Source organism: Pinus tabuliformis, chromosome 2_1 (assembly GCF_031772625.1).
Source record: "Pinus tabuliformis cultivar Carrire ecotype Pingquan chromosome 2_1, CPIR1, whole genome shotgun sequence".
NCBI classification, from domain to species: Eukaryota; Viridiplantae; Streptophyta; class Pinopsida; order Pinales; family Pinaceae; genus Pinus; species Pinus tabuliformis.
Window position 1 is genome coordinate 743017069 of NC_142299.1, and position 15380 is coordinate 743032448.

Here is a 15380-nt window from a genome sequence, read left to right on the forward strand (position 1 = left end):
ATGGGATAAGTTCCTCTTTCATAGGGGTACATGAACCATCTGGAGGCGCTCAATACACGTCGAACAACCTTCTAGAATGCTCTAGAAATGACCACAAGTAACTTTTTAAAGATGAAACTCGCGCCTTTTGACCTTTACAGGGGTACGCACCTGCCCCTTTACATACAGAGCATACAAGTACGCAGCTTTTGTGAACATTAGGTGCGTACATGCAGGTAAGGCCGAGAGAATCTGCGTACCCAGAGATAAACACATTTACAAAGACTTTCTCTCTTTTTTGGAGTTTGACATGGAGAGCAGAGGCATAAGACTTGCCCAGGAGGATAGCATGACTGTTGATAGAGCCATACTATCTGTAAATAGCCATGGTGACATTTTTTAGTGTAACAGATTGCCCCCTAAAGTGCGAAGCCTGTAGTAGATTAGGGTTTTGTATTATCTAGGAAGGGTGAAGCGCTTTATCATTTCAAGGATTATCTCGTGGAGAGCCTGGTCAGAACCTGCAATTTTCAACACAAAATACATGTATAAGATTATATCATCGCTGAGGTAGGCATTCCCATACTCAGATCAAAACTTTAACTAACAGACTAACTACTCTGATATAGGAATGATCTTGCAGTACATCATAATCATAGACTTGCGTAGACACAGTATGGATGCAGCCATCTGTTTATAATTGGTCTACTATATAATGAATACAAAACTCCTCGCAGCCTGGATGGTGGGAACTAGATCCAGGGTCTTCATTTCTACTTCCCGAATTGGTACGATTCTAGCCATGCGAATAAATGAGTTGATGTCAAACATGGTAGAAACCACTTGAGTACCAGTCAATGATGTAAACTGTTAACAAGTGTGAGAGAGACCACCAGTAATGTCAATGGTTCTCAAAGTACCCAGTACAATCCATGAGATGTGAATGAATGAGTTGATGTCGAACATTTCACGGAATCCTTCGATCGAAAGTCAATGATGTAAACTGACGTCAAAGGCGAGAAACCTGCCATTGATGCATGCAGACTTCAAGGTACTGACGATTTATAAGTCATCTCTCTAGATAATGTGCTGATGTCGATAGAAAGCGACCCGTTGCAGGCAAGCCCACAACACGAAATCATAGTCCAAGTTGGAGAAAATGTTGCTGTAAGGACTGACTCAGGGATGGTCAAAATGGATGACAAGTATTTTGCAGATGAAAGTTTTGTTTGCAGACCTCTTGAACACATAATGACACAACAGATGGCTTGGTAACGAATGACTCAAAGTTAATCCCCGGAACCCGACTGAAGACTTTCAATGTGGTTTGATCAACTGTGACGCAAAGGATTTCCCAACCCAGGTGAATGAAAAGTGTCGTGTTCAAGAGTGGTAATAAGGTTTCTTCTGAGACAAAGGATAACAAATAGGCTCATTCTTCTCTCTTTTCCCCCACCATTTCTGGCAAGTACCTCTTTATTTTTTACAAGCTTGAGGAGGATAACATATGCTTGATTATAAGCTCATCCATCGGATGAGTCCAACCTAGTTTTGATTCAAACCCTAGGAAGGAGTGGTTCGTTCCTGTTTGTAATTGAACAGGCCCTTTACTGTGAAATTTTAACGAGCCCAGTATAGGAGAAACTCGGCGTTTTTCAATTTTAGAGAGTCTGAAAAACTTAAGAAGACTCCAGGTTGAACTTTTTCGTAAATTTGTATCCTCCAAGCCCGAAAAAGCATAAAATAATCCCTGGGAGAACCGCTTGATCTTGCGACCAAGGAGTACTTTCATGATTAGTGTCTTTGACCTGAAAAGTAAAAAGCGATCAAGGACACGTCGTTTTATTTCCAGTATCGAATTTGAAACGACAAAAATCCGGCAATTTTTTCCTGTTTTTATGGTCAGAAAAGGGCTATAAGGGGACCATCTTTTAATTCCGTTTTAACGAGTGTAAAAGAAACGCTCGGCAATCTTTTCATGTTTTAGGAGTCTGAAAAGGGCTTAAAAGAGAACTCCAAGGTTTCACTTTTTCATAAGTTTTAACGAGTTCGAAAAAATGATAAAAATGTACTCATGGTTTTCACTTTTTCGTAATTTTTGATGAGTTCGAAAAAATGATAAAAATGTACTCATATGGCCGACTTTCAATTTAATTTACGAGTAGGAAACGACGGAAAGAACTCGGCATTTTCATTTGTTTTACGAGAATGAAAAATAGCAAAATAATCTCGGGATTTTCATGAGTTTAACGAGTCTTGAAAATAACTGAAATTGACTCGAGATAGGTTTCATTTTTACAAAAGCTTGAAACAGAGAAAAACTATGCTTCAAAGTAGTTTCATTTTTTCACAAGCTTGAAACAGAGAGAAAACCGTGCTTGATGCCCCCTAAGCATAACTGCTAGAGCGCATGCCCCCCAGCTTCATTTCATTCAACCAGTTGGATGAAATGAAGGTTGAGTTACAAGATCATTTGAAAGACTCGACCTAAAACTGTAAGAAAATTATGCAAAAAACTGAAATAACTAACCTAAATATACAACTTAACATCTACGAGATCTTGTCAAACTCTTGACTCAAGTAGAGGAGGATTTGTTTCATTTTTTAACGAGCTCGACACAGGAAAAGAACTATGCTCGGATTTGGTTTCATGTTTACGCAAGCTTGAAACGAAAAACCATGCTTGTTATAAGTTCACATGCCCCCATCATAATGATGCAAAACGAGGTACATGCCCCCCAAGCTTCATTGCATTCAATGAGGTGGATGGAATGAAGCTTTACTTTCAAGATCTTGGAAAGACTTGTGGGAGTTGTTTCATTTTTTAGTGAGGTTGACACAGGAAAAGAACTATCCTTAAAACCCTTGTTTCATTTTTTAAACGAGCTTGACACAAGATAAGGAACTATGCTCATAACTACTCTCTACAATCTACCTAACAAAAAACTCTACTCTAAAAACCTTGATTCATTTTTTTAACGAGCTTGACACAAGACAAGGAACTATGCTCATGACTACGCTCTACAATCTACCTACTTAACCTACCCTTGTTTCATTTTTTAACGAGCTTGACACAAGACAAGGGACTATGCTCAAAAGTTCGCATGCCCCCAGTATAATGATGCAAAGCGAGGTACATGCCCCCCAGGCTTCATTGCATTTAACCAGATGGATGGAATGAAGGTTTACTTTCAATATTTACCTTGAAAAGGGAGTTGTTTCATTTTTAAGGAGGTTGACACAAGAAAAGAACTATCCTCATACCTGAGTCATTTTTTAACGAGGTTGACTTAGTAACATGAACTATCCTCTAACCTGATTCATTTTTTAACGAGGTTGACTCAGTAACAGGAACTGTCCTCGCAAAATCCTACTTTCTACAATCTACCTACATATCCTAAAATCTACCTGATTCATTTTTTAATGAGGTTGAGACGGGAAAAAACTATCCTCGCACACACTGATTCATTTTTTAACGAGGTTGACACAGTAAAAGGAACTTTCCTCACCTTCACTGATTCATTTTTTAACGAGGTCGACACAGTAAAAGGAACTTTCCTCGTCCTCACTGATTCATTTTTTAACGAGGTCGACACAGTAAAAGGAACTTTCCTCGTCTTCACTGATTCATTTTTTAACGAGGTTGACACAGTAAAAGGAACTTTCCTCACACTCACTGATTCATTTTTTAACGAGGTTGACACAGTAAAAGGAACTTTCCTCACGGCAGCCTGTTTCATTTTTTAACGAGGTTGATACAAGAAAAAACTATCCTCGTCAGCCTATTTCATTTTTTAACGAGGTTGATACAGGAAATAACTATCCTCGTCCTCACTGATCATGGCTTCCAACTGGAAGAAAGACATGTCAATGGACACACCTTGATCATGGCTTCCAAGAGATCTTCATCAGAAGGAAGAATAGTTCTCTGGAAGGAACACATGTCAAGGGACTTAAAAGGGATAAGAACATCGTGTTCAAGTAATCCCATAGAGTTTTCCATGTCAATTACCAGATCTAAATCAAAGGAAGATGAGCAAATAGTGAGAGGCTCACTTACATCGGTAACTGAAAACATGGGACCAGTTGCCACATAATTAACCCGTGGAAGGGTAGATACCACTTTAGAATCAGGAACATTTAGGGGTGTCATATTATTGGTAGTTGAAACAAGACTAGGGAACGAAAGCTGGTCTACAGTCACAATACTGCCATTGTGAGGGAAAGACATCACGCGAAAGAGTGTCGATACGACAGCTTTCATTGCATAAACATAGTCTCGCCCAAGGAGTAAATTGAAATCCAAGGGACCTCGAACTACCATAAGATCAATACAGACAATTTTACCTTCCAAGGTAATAGAGAACTTAGGAAGGATCCCTAAAGGTTCACTAATGGTTCTGTTAAAAGCTTTCAGATTCTGCGTAATAGGCGCAAGCTGAGGGGAACCCAAAGCTTTCCAAACAGTTGAGGATAAAATACTAACAGAAGCACCTTCATCTACCTGAGTATGATGTATGTCCCTACCACCAGCCTTAACAACGATTTGGAAAGGGATGGAGGAAGGAAGACGAGGTTCTGTCAGTCTATTCCAATCAAAGGAAAAGACCTCAGTACTTGGAGGGGGTTCTGTAGAAACAGGTGAAATGCCCCCCGGCATAGAAGAATCTGATGTAACAAGAAGAACCTGAGCAGTATGAAGTTCACTCTCTAAAGGGAAAGTGGGATCGACCGAATGTGAAATTGAATCGATCACTTGATCAACTAATGGATCATCAACCTGAGTGACATGAGTTTCACTCTCCAATGGAAGAGTGTGATCGACTGTACTTGAAATTAGATCAATCACTCCGTCAGTTGATGGTAGGTTGGGAGAAAGTTTACGGTAACCAGTTGGAAATTCTTGCTGTGGAACAGTAAGGTTTTCCAACAATTTTGAGGCTTCATCCATGTGAGGGCAAATGTGAGTTTGATGACTCCCTTTGCATAACTTACAAGGAAACCTAACTTTACCCTTTTTCCCAGGAACCTGACTACCACTGGTTGATGGATCAACGGAAAGTTGAAGAAATTTTTCTGACCATACTTCCAAGACCTTTGGAATACCAGGACAATTGACAAGGAAGTGGTCACCCTTACAAAGCCTGCAAGGGTATTTGGGTTTACAATGCATGTCGGAGTTTTCCTCAACACAACTAACACTTACAGTCGTGGTTGTTTGGTTGACTTCTTTCTTATCTTGCTTCTTCTTCTTCTTCTTCTTCTTCCCTTTCTTCTTCTTCTTAGACACCTGGTTACTAGCATCAAGGCTTTTACCAAGCGAAGAGGAAGAAATGGAGGAAGAAAAATTAGGCGAAGAAGGTAAAGGGTCAATAGAAGGTTGGTGATGTTGAGATGGTGAACTCTGTTGAGGTGAAGCATCCGGTTGAGGTGGAACAATTGGAGTACTTTGGGCCAATGAAGTTGAAAATAACCATATTGGTAATCCTATTGTAAATCCAGGTAATGACAAAGTAGCCATATAAGGAGGACCAACATTTCCAAAGTAAGGAAAAGTACTAGGATTCTCGTTAGGAGGGGTTCCTAGGTTGGTAAATTCCGGAACGTTTGCCATTATATTCAACTTCAGTGAATTTTATTAACAATTTATAACTAAAATTAACAATTCACAATTCACACCTAAGAATTAAAATTCACAATTCACACCTATGGTCTCTAAAAGTAAAAACAAACAAATTAACACACGCTATTAAATCTAGGAGTCAAACCACACACAAACAGTAACCTTCCGGACCGAAAACACTAGTTGGGGATGAAATCCAACATCACAGAATTCAGTACAGAAGTGGCGGGTGGAACAGTTACCCCGGCAACCTGCTTAATGAATAGACTGGACCAAGTTCCTCCACTTTAACCGTCTCGAGTGAAGTGAACCCCCAGAAAATCCAAGTGAGTCTAGCCGACGTCTGCTCCAGGTACAGTGGGATCTTCCCTCCACCGTCACCTTGGGTAGAACCCTAAAGATAATGGTCACTAAGGTCACCAACAGCAACAAATATACCTGGGGGAACAGTCTACGACCCGATAGCACGCAAGGGCAGAGTAACAAGCTCAATCCCCTTGCCGGCTCCTTGACAATAATCCAAGGTTTACCGACAAGTGACCCCAGGCTCCTCGACAATAATCCAAGGTTTACCGTTTGTAGTACGTGCGTATCTGGCGTCTTTCCCAATGAAGGAGGATTGATCCCCTCACTGGTTCGGACACGGTCTCGTGCTTCTCCTTTAAGAGGAGCTTTCCCAGAGCATAAATGTAACAGTTGGATTTATCCTACCACAAGATGAGCTACTTGTTTGGTTTTGCTGTCTTGGAGAGTTAATTACTCTCCTACTCCAAGACACTAGCCTAAGCTATATTGGTGTTTTAGAGCCCTAGAAACGTAAAAATTACTAGATGAATTTTAATTAAGCGTTGTGTTATTAAGACTGTTATTACTCAAATGGGTAAATGGATACGAAACCAATGGTGTTATGACCCGACTCAACTGAATGCAATGATAATGCAATCTTTTCAATTCGATGAATCCTAACTAAAGTAAGGAGAGAGTTTCCATTCACTTCCAACAATGCAAAAATTGATCACTAAGAGAAAATATAACAAATTCTCTAATGCACTAATTTCATCAAGAAAAACTAATGCAAATCAATTCCAAACCATTTTTTATTTTTTTATTTTGTGTAAATTCAAATCAAAGAAAACTGATCTAAATCTACGATTGATTTTTCAGAATGTAAACTATGCAATTGTAATCTATGCACAATTCACCTGAAAAGTATGCAAATGTAATCTATGCACATTTTTCATTAATATTCTGAAAATGAGAATTCTAATTATGCAAATGTGATATATGCAAGAGAATTCTCAAACACAAGACGATTCTAATGTAATCTAAGAACCAATCAAGTGCAAGTCGAGAAAATTGGGTGAGAGTTCCAAAGATCAAAAAATAAAAAACACTCAAAGGCGATTAACACTCATACACAATTTAGGCAAAAACAAAAGCAAAAAGATGCAAAATTGTGAAAGGACTGAGAGAAACCTCCAAGTAATGACCAAAGGAAAACAAATCAAGAATTTCTCAAAAAAGAGACTCAAAACACCCAATTGATAAAAGCTGAGAGCAAGAATGCCAATGAAACCAGCTTAGGTGAAGATTTATGGCAGAAAACCAGTGGATCTGGGCAGTAAAAACAAAGTAAAAACAAAATCTAAAAGAGAAAAAAGATGAAAAATGAAATTTTCTCAAATTTGACAGGGGTACGCAGGTGATCTGTTGACACAGGCGCGGGTACGCTCTGTGCACACAGTCGCAGTGCGTACAAGTATGCACTGTGCTGAACTCAAAGCCTGCGTACTGCTGGCAAAGCTAAGAAAACTAAAAATCTAAATTGACTCTAAGCTAACCCACCCAAATACACAGCTAGACAGCCAAAAATCAGAAAACAAGCGCTTTTTCTCAGACCAAAATATCAAATCAAAAAGAACTCAAACACATTCATGGAGTCCCCAGCGGAGTCGCCATTTTGTCAGGCGGAAAGAGTCGATTGTGCGGACACAATCAACCTCCCTAGGAGTCTAAGACTCTCTAGTGACAAACAAGAGCAATCCTTCTCTAAACATGCATTTACCATACAAGAAATCAAGTGTTTAGATCCTACCTATAGTCCAACGCTGTTGTAGTAGTCCAGCCTCGCCGATCCGGATGAGCTCCTCCTTCACTTCGAAACCTGCATTCACTAACAATCAAACGATTAAATAGCACTTGATAATCTCATAAAATAAAACATATTTAACATATAGACCAAGGAGTATACGAAACAACTCATAAATAACAAGTTATTGAGAAGAATGGACTCATTTGCATTAATAGGAAACAAAAGGAACAATTACAACCTGAGCCTTGGTGTTGTGCAAGTCCCTCCCAGGGTCCATCAAGAGTTCTCCTTTACTTTGACAAAGCTCACCCACTTCCAAATGGAACAAGTAAGGATGGGAATCTCTCCTCACAAGCTTCTAAATGGGAGTCCTAATTCCAGCAGCATCTACCCTTAGAAATGTTTAGCTTTTAACCTCCCCTCCTTCTGGCCCAATGCCTGTATTTATAGTGCTCAAGAGGAAGTTAATTAGGTCCACCATCAATGGGATAATCCCCTCTTTGGATGGGATAGCTCCTCTCTTGATGGGATAAGTTCCTCTTTCATAGGGGTACATGAACCATCTGGAGGCGCTCAATACACGTCGAACAACCTTCTAGAATGCTCTAGAAATGACCACAAGTAACTTTTTAAAGATGAAACTCGCGCCTTTTGACCTTTACAGGGGTACGCACCTGCCCCTTTACATATAGAGCGTACAAGTACGCAGCTTTTGTGAACATTAGGTGCGTACACGCAGGTAAGGCCGAGAGAATCTACGTACCCAGAGATAAACACATTTACAAAGACTTTCTCTCTTTTTTGGAGTTTGACATGGAGAGCAGAGGCATAAGACTTTCCCAGGACGATAGCATGACTGTTGATAGAGCCATACTATCTGTAAATAGCCATGGTGACATTTTTTAGTGTAACAGATTGCCCCCTAAAGTGCGAAGCCTGTAGTAGATTAGGGTTTTGTATTATCTAGGAAGGGTGAAGCGCTTTATCATTTCAAGGATTATCTCGTGGAGAGCCTGGTCAGAACCTGCAATTTTCAACACAAAATACATGTATAAGATTATATCATCGTTGAGGTAGGCATTCCCATACTCAGATCAAAACTTTAACTAATAGACTAACTACTCTGATATAGGAATGATCTTGCAGTACATCATAATCATAGACTTGCGTAGACACAGTATGGACGCAGCCATCTGTTTATAATTGGTCTACTATATAATGAATACAAAACTCCTCGCAGCCTGGATGGTGGGAACTAGATCCAGGGTCTTCATTTCTACTTCCCGAATTGGTACGATTCTAGCCATGCGAATAAATGAGTTGATGTCGAACATGGTAGAAACCACTTGAGTACCAGTCGATGATGTAAACTGTTAACAAGTGTGAGAGAGACCACCAGTAATGTCAATGGTTCTCAAAGTACCCAGTACAATCCATGAGATGTGAATGAATGAGTTGATGTCGAACATTTCACGGAATCCTTCGATCGAAAGTCAATGATGTAAACTGACGTCAAAGGCGAGAAACCTGCCATTGATGCACGCAGACTTCAAGGTACTGACGATTTCTAAGTCATCTCTCTAGATAATGTGCTGATGTCGATAGAAAGCGACCCGTTGCAGGCAAGCCCACAACACGAAATCATAGTCCAAGTTGGAGAAAATGTTGCTGTAAGGACTGACTCAGGGATGGTCAAAATGGATGACAAGTATTTTGCAGATGAAAGTTTTGTTTGCAGACCTCTTGAACACATAACGACACAACAGATGGCTTGGTAACGAATGACTCAAAGTTAATCCCCGGAACCCGGCTGAAGACTTTCAATGTGGTTTGATCAACTGTGAGGAAAAGGATTTCCCAACCCAGGTGAATGAAAAGTGTCGTGTTCAAGAGTGGTAATAAGGTTTCTTCTGAGACAAAGGATAACAAATAGGCTCATTCTTCTCTCTTTTCCCCCACCATTTCTGGCAAGTACCTCTTTATTCTTTACAAGCTTGAGGAGGATAACATATGCTTGATTATAAGCTCATCCTTCGGATGAGTCCAACCTAGTTTTGATTCGAACCCTAGGAAGGAGTGGTTCGTTCCTGTTTGTAATTGAACAGGCCCTTTACTGTGAAATTTTAACGAGCCCAGTATAGGAGAAACTCGGCGTTTTTCAATTTTAGAGAGTCTGAAAAACTTAAGAAGACTCCAGGTTGAACTTTTTCGTAAATTTGTGTCCCCCAAGCCCGAAAAAGCATAAAATAATACCTGGGAGAACCGCTTGATCTTGCGACCAAGGAGTACTTTCATGATTAGTGTCTTTGACCTGAAAAGTAAAAAGCGATCAAGGACACGTCGTTTTATTTCCAGTATCGAATTTGAAACGACAAAAATCCGACAATCTTTTCCTGTTTTTACGGTCAGAAAAGGGCTATAAGGGGACCGTCTTTTAATTCCGTTTTAACGAGTGTAAAAGAAACGCTCGGCAATCTTTTCATGTTTTAGGAGTCTGAAAAGGGCTTAAAAGAGAACTCCAAGGTTTCACTTTTTCGTAAGTTTTAACGAGTTCGAAAAAATGATAAAAATGTACTCATGGTTTTCACTTTTTCGTAATTTTTGATGAGTTCGAAAAAATGATAAAAATGTACTCATATGGCCGACTTTCAATTTAATTTACGAGCAGGAAACGACGAAAAGAACTCGGCATTTTCATTTGTTTTATGAGAATGAAAAATAGCAAAATAATCTCGGGATTTTCATGAGTTTAACGAGTCTTGAAAATAACTGAAATTGACTCTAGATAGCTTTCATTTTTATAAAAGCTTGAAACAGAGAAAAACTATGCTTCAAATTAGTTTCATTTTTTCACAAGCTTGAAACAGAGAGAAAACCGTGCTTGATGCCCCCTAAGCATAACTGCTAGAGCGCATGCCCCCCAGCTTCATTTCATTCAACCAGTTGGATGAAATGAAGGTTGAGTTACGAGATCATTTGAAAGACTCGACCTAAAACTGTAAGAAAATTATGCAAAAAACTGAAATAACTAACCTAAATATACAACTTAACATCTACGAGATCTTGTCAAACTCTTGACTCAAGTAGAGGAGGATTTGTTTCATTTTTTAACGAGCTTGACAAAGCTCACCCACTTCCAAATGGAACAAGTAAGGATGGGAGTCTCTCCTCACAAGCTTCTAAATGGGAGTCCTAATTCCAGCAGCATCTACCCTTAGAAATGTTTAGCTTTTAACCTCCCCTCCTTCTGGCCCAATGCCTGCATTTATAGTGCTCAAGAGGAAGTTAATTAGGTCCACCATCAATGGGATAATCCCCTCTTTGGATGGGATAGCTCCTCTCTTGGTGGGATAAGTTCCTCTTTTATAGGGGTACATGAACCATCTGGAGGTGCTCAATACACGTCGAACAACCTTCTAGAATGCTCTAGAAATGACCACAAGTAACTTTTTAAAGATGAAACTCGCGCCTTTTGACCTTTACAGGGGTACGCACCTGCCCCTTTACATACAGAGCGTACAAGTACGCAGCTTTTGTGAACATTAGGTGCGTACACGCAGGTAAGGCCGAGAGAATCTGCGTACCCAGAGATAAACACATTTACAAAGACTTTCTCTCTTTTTTGGAGTTTGACATGGAGAGCAGAGGCATAAGACTTGCCCAGGAGGATAGCATGACTGTTGATAGAGCCATACTATCTGTAAATAGCCATGGTGACATTTTTTAGTGTAACAAACCCTAGGGGAACCAGCCTAACACCATCAACTAGAAACAATGCAGCCAGCCTAAGAAGAATAAGGCCATTTGTACGAACAAGCCTTGCGCATGTTGTGGTGTACATGGCCATTATACACACGAGTGTCCCCTCTTATCCCAGGAAGCTCAAGCAGCTTCTAGAGGTAAACAATCACCTCATAATCATGCACCATCTCAAATGGCAGTGTGAACAAATCATTTCCCTCAATAAGGATTTGTTGCTACTCAACCTCAGCCAGGTCAAGTAGCCCATCCCCCCAACCTTCTGGTCCCAGTGACTACCATATACTTATGATGAATTCTGATCAGGTTAATCCCTTCAATGTCAACCTACAATCTCAATCGCATCAATATGACAAGCCATCAACTTTATCTGCCATTGTGTCCAAAACCAAAGCATCTATTGAGCCTCTTATGACACCAAATGGTTCGTTACAGATATCTCAACCTAAAGTTGAGGCCATTCCCAAGGGACCATTACGCCGTAACATGAATTCTAACTGAGCTTCCCATACATAAAGTATAGTAGACAATTTGGCACAATCACCTACTTCCATGTCGACATTGGAGGTACTCCAGTCGTGCCCATCTCAAAAGAAATCTCTACTAACTGCTTTGGGTGCATGTTGATGGTGTTGGACCTGCCAACATGTCAAGGGATCTCCCCGGTAAGAAGTCTCAATTAGACCTCAGACCGTTTGGTGTAGGAGTCCTAGCAGTGGGTCCTATGGTAATGCCATGACTGCAATTTTGCAAAAAAGAAAGTAAGATAACTTTGTTGGTAGCAAGGGTGTGAGAGCTGTGGTGAGCCAAGGAAGGTGCATGAGAGGTTCTAACACACAGGGGTTGAAATGAGTACACCCCTTAAAAACCTGTGATATCACACAGTTAAGAAGGGAACACGCGAGCAAAGATACATCACAACATGGAAGGCAATTTAGCAAGCAATCCAAAGTGATGGTTAAACCAATAGTACATTTTAGAAAGATTCATACATACATACACATATAGCTATACATGCATGCATAAGGAAAACAATACATATATCATTTAGAGTAAACGAGATCGCATAGAATACAATACAACATATGCATGAAACATGTTGGCTCTTGTTATATTAAGAAGTGTAAGTTCCATTCATACAATACATCCATGTCCAACAACTAGTTCCGATAGCGGAACGTTACAGCCACAACCGCCTACTCCTCCAAAGAGATGCACTAGCTCTGCGCAGTGGAGAAGCCAAGGCTCGTTACAATACTGTCCAAGCTCTCTCCAAGATAGTCTCATTGGAAGCTTGGCTGACCAAAAACCTTTATAATGAGTTATGAGGGACTATTTATAGCAAAAGGTGGGGTGACGCTTGACATTCCCCTTTGTTACAGTTCAGCTACCCTCATGACTCTTCATCTACTTTATGACTGCTACATCTAACTATCACAACTTGACTTACACTTGACATGACTTTACATCACAATGCACATGTACCCCATGTGAGATAAAATGGCTTGAGCAAGCCATGCTAGACATCACTATAACTCAGAAAACCATGGAAGCCCAACTCTTCAACATCCTCGTGCTAATCAACAATAACATACTGATGCCAATATCAGTAGTCCTTGATGGTGTCCGTGTGCTCCAAGGTGACATATTTCTGGAACCTGACTCTTGCCTCTATAGCATCTGGGTACATTGCTCGAGATCATCTGTCCAACTCATCTGTAATCACGCACATCATTTTATTCAATGTGGATGGGACAACAACATACTTGTGCATCATTTCTACACTGATGGGAAATTTTGGGCTAGTAGCAATGCACATCAACTCATCAAAGTGTGATTCAAGCTCTAGTCAAACTTGTGCCTTTGTCTTCACTTGGGTGAGAGTCCCAATAGATGGGATCAAATGTGCATGCACAACAACATCCATACTCTTGAACACACGTTCATGGGAAGCCTGTACACTACTGATGAGTTGCGGGAGCTCTTCATAGTTCCGGATTTGACTCTGGATACATGCCTTCAGCTCAACCGCACTGGCCTTCATCATCTTAGGAAAGTGAAGGCAGGGTTCCCTTATATCTCATCATCCATGCTTTCATGTTATCGCATGCAATTTCATCAAGATAAGTGCTCTTATACCACATCGTTGCTACCATTCATTGAGATGAACGACTTCCTTATGCACGATGTCAAACTTGGAGTACAACGATTTCATAACTATGTCAAGGGACAATACTTCATCTAGTATTTCCTTCTTCAGTTCAGCTCGAGCGGGTGCTGTCACCAACTCTCCTCCTTTCTTGGCTATCTGAAGCTCCTTAGCCATTCACTCATTTTCAACTATCAGAAAGTGAACACTTCAGCTAGTGGCTTCAGCATACACTCTAGTTGTATCGGCCAAGGTTTCTGGATGCTTGCGCACATCCGAGATGATCACTCATTCCTCAACTTGCATAAGAGATGTATGATCATCCAGATTCGACACTCTACGAAACTGCACAACTCTATGTTGAGACTCGTCAAATGAGATGTTGTGCATCTCTTCTTCTGGCTAATCTCAAGGATCTCAGTGCCTCCTCGGTCACTTGAGACTTTCTCATCATCTAGATGTGGTAAATTAGGTAAGTCAACCTCTTAGTAGTGAGGCATAAGGTCAGTGTCCTATTCTGATTCTCGTTGCTCCATATCTGTATCCAACTGTTGAAGTGCTTGTTCTATCTCATGAGCGAAGTCTTGCTCATGTGCTGGTTAACCTTGTTTGCCTGATGCAAGTTGTTCTGATGAATCCAATACCTGTACAAGTGTTGTTTCATCTATTTGCACATGTTGCGCCCCCTGCTGTACTTGTTGTTGTTGGACTTCCCTTTCTTGTTTGTGCAGCTCTTGTTCCTTCCCGAGTTGCTCCTTTAGCTCATGTAACTCCTTCTCTGCTTCTTCCATTCTTCTCTTATCCCTCTACCTTTGTGTGATTCTCTTGTCGTGTTGTTGCCTCTTCGGCTCTATAGCCATAATTGCTTTCTCCACAAGTGGATCTTCTTGGAACTTGTAACTTTTCTCCTCCTCCATGTGATCAACAATATTCCTCTTACCCTTGTCTCACATTGGTATGCTTGCCTCTGCTGCTACTGCTATTGATAATGGTTCTCTTCAGGATGTTGCTTCATGTTGCTTCGCTAAGCATTGCATAGTGAAGCCGACCTATTCATTCGGTCTAGAGAAACTATAGCAATGAAATGCACCATGGATCCAGTTGAATTGTACTCTCATGTAGTGATCCTTCACAATACAATGTGGGTCATATAGATTGTAGCTTCGTAGGTCGAATGGAAAATTCTTCATCAGTTCTACTTCGACATCCGCTTACTTGATACTTCGGATCTCATATAACCCAATCCACAATGGAAGGGCTGGCCAAGGTGCCTTCTTCTTTCGGTGCAGTCTAGGTGCCCAGACCTGCTAATGGGAAATTGAAAGAAAATCTGAAAGTGAATGCATGGCGACACTAAGTGAAAGCAGAAGTGATTTACTGTGCACGCAAACATTGAATGAAATATTCAGTGAACAGATCAACATGCATGTGGGTGAAGCAAGTTGCTGAATCGGTGAGTGTTTGTACTAAACAAGTTCATGCATGTGACAACAATGAGACAGCAACGAAAAATAAAATGGTACTAATACAAGCTAGTATACATGTAAAATATAGTAATCGTTTAAAGAAATCAAGTAGAAAGCACTCACCCAAGTGAAAACACAAAAAGGGACAGAAATGTTGAAAAAGACAAGTTGAGACCACTTACCCATGAATAGATGAGTTGGATGTGTCGAAGAGTCCTAGATGTGTTGTGGGATGTCGGAGAAACAAGATTGATGTGAAAGAATGATCTCTAATGCATCAAATAAATAAGTTTGATCTCATGATGCGCATGC